This window comes from Vulpes lagopus, chromosome 3 (genome assembly GCF_018345385.1).
Source record: "Vulpes lagopus strain Blue_001 chromosome 3, ASM1834538v1, whole genome shotgun sequence".
Taxonomy (NCBI): Eukaryota; Metazoa; Chordata; class Mammalia; order Carnivora; family Canidae; genus Vulpes; species Vulpes lagopus.
Genome location: NC_054826.1, coordinates 30,210,094 through 30,220,733, shown reverse-complemented (window position 1 = coordinate 30,220,733; position 10,640 = coordinate 30,210,094). Strand labels below are relative to the sequence as shown.

General features: G+C 51.2%; 1 protein-coding gene across 5 annotated transcripts in view; it reads left to right on the top strand.

The window, feature by feature from the left end:
- Positions 1 to 787: 787 nt before the first annotated feature.
- Positions 788 to 10,640, top strand: part of TNIP1 (TNFAIP3 interacting protein 1) — a 49,405-nt gene continuing 39,552 nt past the window's right edge. The window contains exon 1 of one of the 5 annotated variants that reach the window (XM_041747739.1): positions 788 to 940. The gene's annotated coding sequence lies outside the window, so the exon portion shown is untranslated. Of the gene's footprint in view, positions 941 to 6,300; positions 6,601 to 6,965; positions 7,113 to 10,640 lie in introns of those variants that run through there. The other 4 variants (XM_041747741.1, XM_041747740.1, XM_041747737.1 and 1 more) reach the window with 4 other exon arrangements.

Sequence of the window (10,640 nt, the reverse complement as noted above, 5' to 3'; positions counted from 1 at the left end):
TCCTGTATCTCAGTGATCTATAAAGTTGCCGTTAAGAACAAAGAAATTCCAGAACCTGAAATGATCAAGAAAGGTCAGCTCATCAGCTCACACCAGCTCATCCAGAGCCAGCCCATCCCCTCCCCAAGCACCTTTGCTGTGGGTAATGAACTAAAGTCTTATGTTCTTAACGTACTCAATAGTTTTGATGTCTGCAAATCACTCTGTTTTAATTACCACCACAGGACACAGGCCCAGCAGGACTCATTATTCCCTTTTTACAGCAGGGGGAATCACTGAAGCTCCAGAGGGGGAAGTGAGGCTCCGGAGAACCAGCTGGTTAGTGTAGAGCTGGGCTGCTCCTTGGTGGGTAGGTCACTAAGGCCCCCACTTGACACCAAATTGAGACCCAGCACAGAGGGAAGGGATGGGCTTTTCCTTCCCTGTGGAGAGTCCACAGACACTAAATGGAAACAGATGGATTAGGAATGGGGGGTGGAGAATGTGGGCTGGGCATCTGGCAGTTTCCTGAGGGCCCTGGGGGCTGGAATCCCCCACCTTTGGCAAAGGAGGAATTAGTGGTCTTTGGGAGAGCCTGGGGGTGGGGCAGGGTGGGCAGACCAGGTTGCTCCTGCCCCTTTCCAGTTTCAGTCACAGAATCATCGGGCTTCCAGCTCCTCCCCAGAACTCCCTCCCTCCTGGAATGCTTCACAAGTGATAGCCAGTCTGGGAAGTGACAGGTGGAACTGACAAGGGCCCTGTGCTCTGCCAGGGGGCAGGATGGGGCCTCAGCTGGGCCTTGTGGGGCTGCCTGGCGGCTGGCTCCTCCATCTCGGGGAATTCCCCTCCTGCCTAAAAGTCAGCCCAGCCCAGCCCTCCTTCCTGCAGAAGCACAGTGAGCGCTGAGCCTTCGCAGGGTGGCAGCCCCCGCTGCACCCACCCTTGTCTTCTCCTGCCCCAGGTAAGTGCCTCAGCCCAGTGGCAGGAGGAAGGGGGGGCAGGAAAGCGGTGAGGGCTCACTGCACAAGGGTGCCAGGGCCACCAGATCACCCCCCAGCTCTGCACCAAGAGCCACCTGGCTTCCTACTTTCCTGCCAGCTGGCCTTGGCTGCTCCCTTGGGCCGGTTCCCTCTACCCCCCACCAGGGCTTGGGCTCTGGGCCTCTCTACCTCCTTGCCTGGCCTCATTCTCCTCTTGCCTCTCTCCCTCCATTTCTTATTTCCTCTTCCTGCCCTCCCCTTCTTGCCCCTTCCTCAGCAAGTGTTTTTCTTTCTAGTCGCTGCTAGTTTTTCCAAAGGGAAAGAAAGTCTAGTTTTGTCTTATCCTTCCTTGAAGGGAAGGGATTTAGGTTCACCAGTGTGAATGTGGATTTGTGTTGGTGTGAGAACGTGCGTCTGTCTATGTTTTTGGGCATGTGTCAGGTCTGTTGAGGCATACATGTGTATGCAAGCACATCTATGGGTTTGCCAGTGTGTCTGTGAGTGTCTGGGTCATTATGTGAATGCATGTGTCTGTGTGTGAATGTGAGTTTTTGAGGGTAGGTGTGTGCATGTTTATTGGGCACTTTAGTGGTCTACAGCTAGGTAGGAAGAGACCAGGTGGGAGTCTAGCTCTGCCTCCCTTGGGAACACGATGGAGGGCTGGGACCCTCCTCAGCGCTGGAGCAAATGGATCTCGGGAGGGCTCTCCCCACTTGCTTTCCTCCTAGGGTTGGCTGGACCCTTCTGTGGTTGAAGCTTTGATAGAGGGTCTGAGGCACTGGGAGTGGGTTGCCAGACAGTGGTAAGGCGGCCTCCTTGTTAATCACAAGCAGTCCTGATTTTCCAGAGCTGGTCAGAGGCCCAGCCCAGGGAAGTCCCTGGCTAGGAGGGGCAAGGAGTAGAGAGACCAAGTCACTGTCACAGCAGCTTCTGGGCCAGAGAAGAATGGAGGGAGAAGTGGAGGGACCCTGGAAGAGGGAGTATGAGAAAGGACACGGGGTGAGGCTGTAGGAGGATTGCTCTCTGGGCCCTGTCAGGGCTTCCCAGGATTAGGAAATGCCTGTTTCCCGTGGGGCTGCCTCCCTCAGGGGCTGGGCTTGGTTGCCGGCTCCCCACTTCCAGGAGGATGACAAGGAGCAAGCTTGGATCCAAACTTAGATCTGGCTGGACAGCCTGACCTAAAGACAGGGAGGCCAGAGGGAGAGGAGGTGGACTAGGGGAAGCCTGGGGCTCCCTGGAACCGTGGGAGGTGCCTGGCCACATATGCTCTGAGGCCGGGAATTTCCCCCAGAGTCACTTGGCTCTTTCCTCTTCACCAGTGGCGTCCTAGAAACCCTAGTGAAGCTGGCAGGCCCAGGGCAGCAGCGGAAACAGCTGGGAGGGAGAAGAGGCAAACAGGAAAGACCCTGGAGAAAAAATCGGGAGAAATGCCTCCTAGGCCTGGTTCTTCTGAGAACACTTTGGGAGGTCTAGGGCAAGTTCCTCCATAGCTCTGGGCCCTGGGCTTTGATGCCTTTAACTCATTCCAGGCCCTGTGGCACCTCATTCTTCCTCTCCACTCAGCATTGGACTCTGCCCCTCAAGTTACTGGTGAGGAAACAGGCAGAGAGGGAATATAAGATGTAAGGGCAGGGCTATGGCCTGAACCCAGATCTCTATGACTCCAGAGCCCATACCTTAACCCTTACATGGCATGCATGCTCTTAAGGAGGGGCAAATTGTGAGTATGACATGGTTTAATTTACCTTAAGGTGCCTAATGGACATGAAAACTTATAGCTCAGAGCCGGCAATCTATCCCTCATGCAGTGATTGGGGAGGCAGAGAGAATTAAAAATGCTTCTGAGGCCAGGGGTAGGAAACAGGGACCATACATAGGTTCTGCTCACTTATTTATTTCTTATCAAAAAATATGATTACCTACTACAATTTCAGTCAACATCATGTGCTTGACATGCATTTCTCATTTAACTATCACTAAAATCTCTCTCTCGTGTGCACACATAATATGGAAAAGCACCTAGAATCCACCATGGGTTTTATATTCCCCAGACTGCCTCAGGCTATGGAGATGGGAGACTGGATGGAAGGAAAGGACCCAGAGCTGGGATCTCTCTTTTCCTAATTCATTAGCTGCTCACCTTGAGTTTCATTCACCTTTAGCCAAGACCCTAACTCACAAATTCACCTAATAGAGTGAGGCTGAGCTTGTTGGCTTTAGAAGCTCCACTTCCCATCAGTGGGGTGTGTGGAGATAGCAATGCTCTAGGAGCAGGAGCTATGGGCTCTAGCCCTCAATACTAATCACAAACTCACTGTAAGACCTCCTGCAAGTCCCTATCCCTCTCTGGCCCTCGATGGCTTTATCCCTATGAGAGAAGGGCTGGGTCTGATCATTTCTAAAGAAGGCTTTAAGGACAAGCATTTTGAGCTCTGTCTCACTGGCTGGCAAGACTGCATAAGCATCAGGCTTAAGAGGGGAAAGAATTTAGGACTTGTTGCTATATAAGACCTTGGGCAAGTAATCTAACACCTCAAAGCCCCAGTTTCATCTGTGAAATGGGGATGACAGTGTTAATGACCTCAGGGTGGTTGGGAGATACCGTGTTATGTCAAAGTGCTGACCTAGCATATGGCAAATGCTCTGTAAATGTTACCTCTTAATGTTTTTAATATGCTGCCTCCATGCCTTTTTAGGCACTTGATTTAAAGTTCAGTCAGTTACAGGTGAATTTTTGGTATGTTTTCTATTTCCTCCAAATGTGGACGTAGGTCTATCTTTGGAGCATCTTTAGTGGAGGTGGCGCAGAGGGAGGGAGTGGCGGAAAGAAGATAAGGAAGTTGCATGGTTTAAAACTAAAACAAAATAAAAACATAGGCCTTTGATTCTCCTCCCAGGTAGGGCTTTATGCAGGTGCTTGTTGTCACTCTGGAAGAGCAAGAAGTTTCCAGCTGCCTGAGTCACTCAGCTCCTGGCTTGGACATCTTCTTCCAGATGCAGGGGTGGCAGGGGGTACCAGGCTAGGTGGCCTATTTCCCACCCTTTCAGGGTCTAGGGGCCTATAGAGGATGTGGATGGTGACATGGAACTTAGGGAGGGGGGCATTCCTGGGTTTACCAGTGAAGTTCTGTCAGGGGCCTGCGATCCATGTCTATACACCACTCTCATTTCTCGAACGCCTACTGTATGCCAAGCTTTGGGCTTTACTTGCATTATCTCATTTATCCCCATGATCAGGGGTAAGATACAATTTTCTCCATTTTTCAGGGAGGAACTGAGGCTTAGGGAGACCACCCAGGTAGCAAGTGGTTGAGTAGGGGTTAGAACCCAATTAGTTAAATCCATAGCCTGTGTTCATAACGAGCATTGAGTTTCTGTAGGAAAAATCATGACACTGGAAAGACAACATGGTGCAGTGGAAAGAGCACATATGCCTGGAAACCAAGGTCCTGGGTTCCAACCGTGGTGGCATCACTCAATGTGTGTAGCCCTGAAGGAACCGTTTACTATATTTAGGCCTCAGTTTACCTATATGTCAAAGAGGGGATAAAGAACAATGGTCTGTCTCCATGGCTTCTAACATGCCAGGAAGTTCTGAATTCAAACTTAGACTTGAAAGGATAGAGGGGTGGGTGTGGTCATGACTTTGAAGAGCTAAGTTTCCTCATATGTTGTGTTAAGAAAAATTATCCCAAAATAGGGAATCAGGCAAAAACAAAAAAACAAAAAAACAACAACTATGTGACCTTTTCATGTCATACCAGAGCACTGTCCAACAAGACCATCAGGGGTCATCAGGGATGTTAAGGGGTGAAGCTATTTGCCTAACTTTCGAAGGTCAGACGTCTTACAAAAACAGCTGAAATAGTTGGAAAACAAAATGCAAATAGTTGGAGACGCTACATTTTTTAAAAGTAGATTTCAGTGTTCAGGAGAAGACTTTGGTTGAGCTTAGGAAGATAGCATTCCAGAGGAGGCAAATTGGGAACTGCTGACAAAGAGCAGAAAGAAAACCGATTTGGGGAGGCCTCATGGGTAAGAGTGATGCCTGGGAGCTGCCTGTGAACCAGCCCCAGTTTCTAATCCTTCCATACCCCCCCCCCGTTGGGGACACTCAAAGGTGCTTTGCTTGGTCTTTGCATCCTCCCCACCCCCCTTTAAAATCAGAGTATATGAGTACTTCTTTTCATAATTAAAACGAACCAGAATTAATATTGTTTTGAGAATTTGGTAACACTTTTGAAGTAACTCAAGGAATCCCAGAATTTGAGGACACCTTTGAAGCAACTGAAGTCACAAAGTCTGAGGAGAATCCTGGGGTTAGATTCTACCTGGGTAGCAGTGAATGTGTGTCTTTTCAGTCACAGTTGATTATTAGATCTCTCCAAAAATGAGGGCCTGGAGGAATGAGCTCTCAGAATCTATTCTGAGCATGAGGACCTGTCAATGACTAAGGTTTTATCAGCTCTGGGGAACTGAGTCTTTGGCAATAGGTTTTTCATAAAGCTCTATTTACCCCCATTTAAAGAGCTGTCCCTTATCTCCAGTACAGGTCCTTCTACTTTTTGAAATTAAAACTCTCTTTTAAAAAGAAATGACGGGCTTAAAAAGAGACCAGAGAAAGCGTTCCTCACGGTTAAACCAAGCTGCTCCTTAAGGGTCTGGGAAATCCCATAACTCTTCGGATGATCTGGCTCACAAATATGCAGACAGGGTGGGAGGCCGGCTCTGGATTTGCCCACTTGGGGGTTTGAATCTTGGTTCCGCCACTTACTGTCCACTAACCTCTCGTGCCTGTTAGATTTATTTACGGTAAACAAGGGGACAAACCCATTTCACTAGGATGGCCCAGTGAAAGAAATAATGTAATGCCTGCAAAATGCTTGCAGGGCCTGGGGGCCAGTAAGTATGCACAAAAAGTTCTTTAGGGAGGGGATCCCCGGGTGGCTCAGCGGTTTAGCGCCTGCCTTTGACCCCAGGATCCAGTCCAGCGTCGGGCTCCCTGCATGGAGCCTGCTTCTCCCTCTGCCTGTGTCTCTGCCTCTCTCTCTGCTATCATGAATAAATAAATAAATAAATCTTAAAAAAAAAAAAAAAAGTTCTTTAGGGAGTCCCTGCAGCACGACTTTCTGGGCGCTGTGCGGAGTTGTCCGGGAGTGCCCTGAGCTCGCGCTCTGGCTCAGCTCCAGACGTTTACGTGCCCCAGGGCAGGTCTCCCGGGCAGCGAGGAAGGGCTGGGGTGGTCTCCGCGGCTCGCCCCGCTCTGCAATTCCGGCCGCGTGGCGGGCTCCGGGCTTCCGCGGGGGCGCGGGGAGAGGGGCGCCCCCGAGGCCGCGGGCGGGGGGCGGGGGGGCGGGGGGGCGCCCCGGGCCGGCCGGCGTCCGGGCTGCGGCTGTTTACCTCGCGGCGGCCCACCCCGCGGCCGGCCCGCCCCGAGGGCGCAGCGCCATTGGCCGGCCGGGCTGTCAATCGCCGGGGACTTTCCCAGGGGTAGGGCGGCCCTGCCCCCGGCACTTCCTCGTCCCGGGCGCGCTCCCCCGCCCCGGCCCCGGCCCCGAGTCCGCCGAGCGCTGGAGGGCCAGGCCCGGACCGGGGTTGGACGCGGAGAGCGGGGCGGCGGGTGCCCGGGCCCCACGCGCAGGTACGCGGGCGGCCGGGGCGGGGCGAGGCGGGCGAGGCGGGCGGCAGGGGCCCTGCGCGGGGGCCGGCGCTGCTCGGCTCCGCAGCCCCGGCGGCGGCGGCGGCGGGTCCCTGCCCCGCGCGGAGGGAGGGCGGCGGCGCGCCTGCGCACTGCGGCCGGGCCGGGTGCGGGGGGGGGGGCCGGGCCGGCGCGGCCGTGTCCGGAGGGTGCGGGGCCCCCAGGGAGCAGGGTGCGCATGGGGTGAAGGGGAAGATCATAAGGTATTGGCCGCTTTCCAAGTGCGGATCTAAACTCTGCGTGTGTTAAAGTCTTGTAGTGGTGGCATCTTTCTTTAAATGAGTATTATTATCATCCCCATTTTACAGTTGAGGAAACCGAGGCTCCTGGAGATTGGGGGTCACACGGCTAGGGAGTCGCACAGTCGGGATTCGAACCCTGGCATTTGGCTCTAGAGTTCCAGCTATACGGTTTCTTTTCAACATACGGTTGGAGGCAGCAGCATTTGTGTGCATGTGCGTGCAGGGTAGCTGTCTGTAGTGAACTTCTGGGAGGGATTTGGGGTGTGATGTTTCTATATATGGGTGAATTTTCCACTGTAGAACATTTGTGTGTGTGTGTGTGTGTGTGTGTGTGTGTGTGATGGTGCATTTGGAAGTGATCCCATTATACCTTCATTAATTGTGTGTGTGGAAGTGGGCGTGAATTTTGTGTGACCCGGTGAGAGATTGTGTTTTGATTGGGGGTGGTTTGTGGATGATGCTGAGGAATCAGTAACATCCATCCCCCCCCCCCTGCAGAATGACGGTACAGAGAAATCTGTGGATTCCTAATGCATCATTTTAACTTCACAGTATCACCAAAGTAGAATTTAATCAGCACGTATTTTCCAAGCCGTAGGGTATGATGGAGGGGAATTCAGCATCTGTTGAGAGGTCAGAAAAGATGACTCTCAATTTTTTTTTCTTTACTCCTAATCATGGATACTGTATTAGGAGGCTGGAATATTGATTAGTACAAAGGCATAAGAATCTTGTGTTGTTGTATTAATATCTTTATTTTACAGCAGACAGAACTGAGACAGTGAAAAACCAAGAGCAGTAATGACAGCGTACACTTAATGAACACTTACCTGTGCTAGGCACAGTGCTTTACATTCAGTATCTCATTTAATCTTTCAACAACCCTAGGAGATAGTCACTAACAGTAGCCTCAATTCTCAAATGAGGAAATTGAGGCCCACAAAGATTAAGACTTGGCCAAGATCAGTAAGCCTTGAATAGTATAGCCCTGTTCCCTTTCCATTGACCACGATTTCTGTCCTCTCTGTGTCCTGGGAAAATAATGTAATCAGGAACATCAGGAACTGGCACTTCATGGAAGCACTTGATCATGTCCTCCTAGGAGCTACAGTTGTGAGTGTTCTGTATTCCTTATACTTCTGTGATCCTGTTTTCCCCCACCCAAGGGGGTCCTGTGGGTATGGTGAGGCTCTCATGCTGAAGGGTGGTAGCTGCCCCTATGCCCACAGCAGGTCTTTTGGGGCCCCAGGAAGCTGTGGGGTCTGACTCATACCCTTACCCCTAATGCTGCCTATGAGTTGGGGCCCGGATGTCCTGGGGTGAGTCGGGCAGACCTGATTTGAGCACCTCACAATTGTAGGAGGTTGTCTGTCTGTCTCTCTGAATACTACTGGGTAGTTTCTGCTTGCACTGCAGTTTAGCCACGGCAGCCTGCTTTTGTTTTTTTGTTTTTTTTTTTTTTTGTTTTCTTTCCAATGTGCCAAGCTTGTTCTTGACTTGAGACCTTTGTATGTGCTGTTCCTCCCGCCTGGAACACCTTTCCCATTTTTTTTTACATGGCTGGTTCTTCCTTAACTGTTAAGTCTCAGCTCAAATGTCACCTCCTTTGAGGGGCCTTCCCTGACCTTTCTATGCAAAGTGGCCCCTTTTTTCACTTTCTGTCATATTACTATTATGTTTTTATACACTCATGCTCTGAAATAATCTTGTTTATTTGCAAATGAGAAAGTATATGTATAGAACTTAGTGCCTAGAATATAATAATGCTTAGTGTTTCTTTGTTTGTTGCCTTTCTCTTTTCCTGGAGTACAAGGGTGAGAGCAGGGACCACTTTGGTGCATGTGCATCCCTGATACAAGATAAGAGTGTTTGAGGTAAAGCTCTGCTGGGTTTGTTCAATGGATGAGTAGAATAGAAGAAACTAGAATAAGGGTGCATTTCACAGATGAGGGGAACTGAGGCCAAGAGATGGGAAGGTACTTGTCCTAGGAGTAGTGGCAATGTCAGGTTGAGAACCAGAACTTGCTCCCCAAGGGTTTTTTTTTCTTTCTCATAGCCAGCAAATTTTTCCTGATTGCCTTTGTGGCCAGTGCTTGCAGAGGAACATGATGCCAGGTGCATAGGAACTATGCACCTGGCTCTCTAGGAATTTGTAGTGGAATGGAGAGAAATTGTGCTCTGAATGTGATCTGGAAGGCATGTGGGACACCTGGGTGGCTAATTGGTTTAGCATCTGCCTTTGGCCCAGGGTGTGATCCTGGAGTCCCAGGATCGAGTCCCACATCAGGCTCCCTGCATGGAGCCTGCTTCTCCCTCTGCCTATGTCTCTGCCTCTCTCTGTGTCTCTCATGAATAAATAAATAAAATCCAAAAAAATAAAAATAAAATAAATCTTTGATTCATGTGGAGGGCATTATGTGCCTTCAGGTGCCTGGCATAAGTCTCACTGGAGTACAGGACAGTTGGGGGCAGCAGGTAGTCGAGGGGCTTCCTGGTAGAGGGGGTGACTCCAAGGCCAGGCTCTAGAAAGATGGTGAGTGCAGAGTGGGGCCTGAGCACCTTCTGGAACTCAGTAGACTGGATAGAGGATTTGAGGTAAGGCTCTGCTGGGTTCGGGGAGCTGACCAGCTGGACCAGGAAAAACCCTAAGGTCTTTTACTGCCGGGCAGAGAAGTTGTGGTTTCTCCCTGTGTGCAGCATTGGGAAGTGATTAGAGCTGTTGGTTGACAAACAAGCACACATGTGAAGCACCTGAGTGGTTTGTCAAACACATATATAACTGTGTCCCCAGAGGGGCTCCATTCAGTGGATGGTGGCCATGCTGCTGTGTGGCGCACTTTGGGAACCTCTGGTGGAGAGTGTGTGCTTCAAAGTTTGGCTCACTTGAGTGGGTGTGGCCCCTCTCCCTTGTCTATAAGGTTTTCGCCACTATCTTCTCCAGTGCTGTGAATTAATGAGACAGCACAGGGCTGCTGCTGGCAACCAGTCAGTGCTAGCTGCTGATCTCGTGAGTGATGACAATCCTGAGCATACAAGGGATTTCAGTAGGAGATGGTGGGGACGGTGCCATCTTCCAAGCATTGGGATAACTTGCCTTTAACCCCTCTGCCACCTATGAACCACGCTGTGTCCTCTCTGGATGGATTGTCCTTTGTTCTGTGTCAGATGTCTTTCCATCCATGTTTGGAACAGCGGACACTTACAAGTGGGAGGGGTGCACCCCAGCAGATGATCATCCAGTCTCGGCTTGACTCCCATCCCCAGGGTCAGGGAGTGCTCTAGCTTGTAGGCAGCATCTTCCCATGTTATGGATGGTTAGCTTTCATGGGTCCCCCTGGGTGCAGCTTCCTCCTTTCTCACTCCCCTTTTCCCTCATTGCCCACCTGACCACTTGGAGGGAGGGCAGGCGTGGTGCCGTGCAGTAAGAGAGTGCACTGGCAGGAGGCCTAGGTTTGCTTCCCCCTGTGTCACTGTCATCCTATGCAGCCTTGGGCAGGCCTTTTTCCTTTGCTGGCTTTGGTGTCCCAGCTGCAGAATGAAGGGATTGCACTGGCTGGTGTCTTAGAACGTTCCCTCTCAGCTCTAAAAACGCTGTTACCCAGTAACTGGGCTGCCGTTTCTCTGGCTCCATCCAGTCCTGAGCTCTTCCTACTGGGCCAGGCCTTTCTGTGCCCACCCTCCATCCCCACTTCTTCTTGCTGCTGCAACCCTGCCGGCCCACAGTGCCTGCTTCTCTTTTCC